Raw genomic sequence first — 3,151 nt, forward strand, 5'->3', positions numbered from 1 at the left:
CGCTGGGCGGCGGGCGGCTGCAGAACTTGGCTGCGGAGGGGAGGGAGGGAGGGAGGAGGCTGGCCGGCTAGATCCTGCGGCTGCTTCCCAGGCCGAGAGGCATCAATGCGGGAGGCGCAGCGCCTCTGCTCCTGCTGCTCGCCGGCTGCTCCTCTGCCCGCGGCTGGCTCAGGAAGGCTGCGCAGCAGCGGAGGAGGAGGCAGGAGCCGAGCGGCAGCCGGGCGACGCGCAGCCAATGGCAACCCGGGCCCCGCCGGCACCTGCCCGGCGCACCACCCCAGGGGCCCCCTGGCGGCGGGCACTGGGCAAGCCGCCCAGGCTGCCCTCACCTGGGAGCAAGCCCCGCTGACTAGCATGGGCTTCCTTCTGAGTAGCCTTGCACAGGACTGGGCTGCCAAGCTGTTTCCTGGGAGTAAGCCCCGCTGACTAGCATGGGCTTCCTTCTGAGTAGCCTTGCACAGGACTGGGCTGTCAAGCTGTTTCCTGGGAGTAAGCCCCGCTGACTAGCATGGGGCTTCCTTCTGAGTAGCCTTGTACAGGACTGGGCTGCCAAGCTGTTTCCTGGGAGTAAGCCCCGCTGACTAGCATGGGCTTCCTTCTGAGTAGCCTTGCACAGGACTGGGCTGCCAAGCTGTTTCCTGGGAGTAAGCCCCGCTGACTAGCATGGGGCTTCCTTCTGAGTAGACATTGGGCTGCCGGGCTGCCCTCCTGGCCACACTTACCTGGGAGGAAGCCCCACTGACTAGCATGGGGCTTCCTTCTGAGTAGCCTTGCACAGGACTGGGCTGCCAAGCTGTTTCCTGGGAGTAAGCCCCTCTGACTAGCATGGGGCTTCCTTCTGAGTAGCCTTGCACAGGACTGGGCTGCCAAGCTGTTTCCTGGGAGTAAGCCCCACTGACTAGCATGGGGCTTACTTCTGAGTAGCCTTGCACAGGACTGGGCTGCCAAGCTGTTACCTGGGAGTAAGCCCCACTGACTAGTATGGGGCTTACTTCTGAGTAGACATTGGGCTGCCAGGCTACAATCCTGGCCACACTTACCTGGGAGCAAGCCCCACTGACTAGCATGGGACTTACTTCTGAGTAGACATGCTCAGAAGTGGGCTACCAAGCTACCCTCCTGGCCACACTTACCTGGGAGCAAGCCCCACTGACTAGCATGGGACTTACTTTTGAGTAGACTTGCACAGGAGTGGGCTGCCAGGCTGCAATTCTACCCACGCTTTCCTGGAAATAAGCCCCACTGACTACCATGGGGCTTACTTCTAAGTAGACATGCACAGAAGTGGGCTGTCAGGCTACAATCCTGGCCACACTGATCTGGGAGTAAGCTCCACGGACTATCATGGGGTTTGTGCTGCATCCTGTGGTAGGAGGGTAGTTATAGAGGCCTCCACAAAGTAAGGGAACATTTGCTGCAGGGGGCTGACAAGTTGAATAGGATGGGGCCCACACTGTCATCACTACACCACAAATAGTAGGCCTTACAAATAGCTTTACAACTTCCTCCATCTCACAGCATTGCATTTTAAGACTATCACAGCCTTCAGCCCCGGGGGCCCTTCCAGACAGGATATTTAGTCTGAGATAGTTACACTTTTGTCACTCACCCTTTATGGCTGCTTCACACCATGCTGTCATCCATCCATTGGCCTCCTGTTTTCACCCCCCTGCTTAAGGCATCTCATTTCATAAAAAGTGAAAATCTGAATTTTTCCTGGGCTGCACAATGACTGCAGGTATGATGACCATTAGCGCTACTGCCCTGTCTTTTTTTCTTTTTCTTTTTAAATAGGTACATGCCCAGGAACAAAAGATCTTGGCTTATTATCTCACCAAAACACCCTATATTTACTGCAGCATGGAAGGAACATTGCAATTAGGCTTGTGACTGTGGGTGGAAGACTAGGACTGGCTGGTGCTACTGAGAGCGCACCTGGGAGTGCCAGAGGGTTTTTGCCTTCTTGCCCACAACATCCTTTTCCAGTGTTAATTGCTGAACATCCTTGCCTTTCTGCTGCACGTTTGGCGTGATGAAGAGTCCTGCTGAACTCAAAAGCTTGCTCATTTCTTTGTGACTTCCTTGCTGGTCTGAGTAAGTGTTATTCAGAAAGGGCTTTTCACACACAGCAAAGTTCAAGATTGTTTTTGTTCTGAAATTGGCTTTATAATGTGGTTGTTGAAAAGACTCTGTGTTGGATGGAAGTGTCTGCTTGATTTCAGCAGGGCCAGCCTAAGAACTCCTGGCACCTGACGTGGAGTGCCAAATGCTACCTCAACTGCTGCCTAGTGAGGTGCCACTCTCTGCTACTCTCACATTCACTGGATTGGAAAAGGAAGAAGGAGTGGAAGAAGTATGAAGGAGAGGAGAGTGGTGGATGAGAGTACTTCCATACTTCCTCATCCACTTCCTTTTCCAGTCCAAGGAGTGGGAGGAGGAGCAGTGGAGGCAAGTGGGAGAAGGAGGTGAGCCATTTTTGCTACCTGAGGCGACTGCCTCAGTTGGCTTTATGGATGAGCCGTCCCTGGAGTTAAGAAGGGCTTCACATGTGAGGTTTAGTTATGAAATCAGCCCACAACAAATTGACTAGAACATGCATTATCGCTAGTGTCTATACATGCATGCCTATACCCTTTGGAATCAATGGATTTAAGTATGCTTATAACTGTTACCCTGCACATGCCCAATCTCGTCTGATCTTGGAAGCTAAGCAGGGTCAGGCCCGGTTAGTACTTAGATGGGAGACCGCCTGGGAATACTGGGTGCTGTAGGCTTATATACCATAGTCTTTCGAGACTGAAGGTTGCCAACCATAACTGCGCTGGATTGCATGGACTCACTGGTGTACCCAGGGCAGGGCAAGCTCCAAGGTGCCGCCTGGTGGGTGAGATGGCACCATGACTCCCTCTGCCACCACCCTTCCCCCCTTAAGGCCCCTTTACAGAGTCTTAAAGGCCTTCTGAGGGCTGGGAAAGGCCACACATGGCTTTCCCAGCCCCCTGAAGACCTTCTGAGGTCTCTGAAAGAAAACCAGTGTAGCATATGCAGAAGCACATAAAGGCTTAGTGAATTTGGCAACTGCAGGCACATCTGCTTTGGCCAGAGCATACTCTGAGCTTGGCCTTGTTCACTGCCTTTTACCTAGTAAACA

General features: G+C 53.6%; 1 pseudogene; it reads left to right on the top strand.

Annotated features, from left to right (window-relative positions):
- Positions 1-2,657: 2,657 nt before the first annotated feature.
- Positions 2,658-2,774, top strand: LOC136662556 (5S ribosomal RNA; annotated as a pseudogene).
- Positions 2,775-3,151: the final 377 nt, after the last annotated feature.

This window comes from Tiliqua scincoides, chromosome 11 (assembly GCF_035046505.1).
Source record: "Tiliqua scincoides isolate rTilSci1 chromosome 11, rTilSci1.hap2, whole genome shotgun sequence".
NCBI lineage: Eukaryota > Metazoa > Chordata > Lepidosauria > Squamata > Scincidae > Tiliqua > Tiliqua scincoides.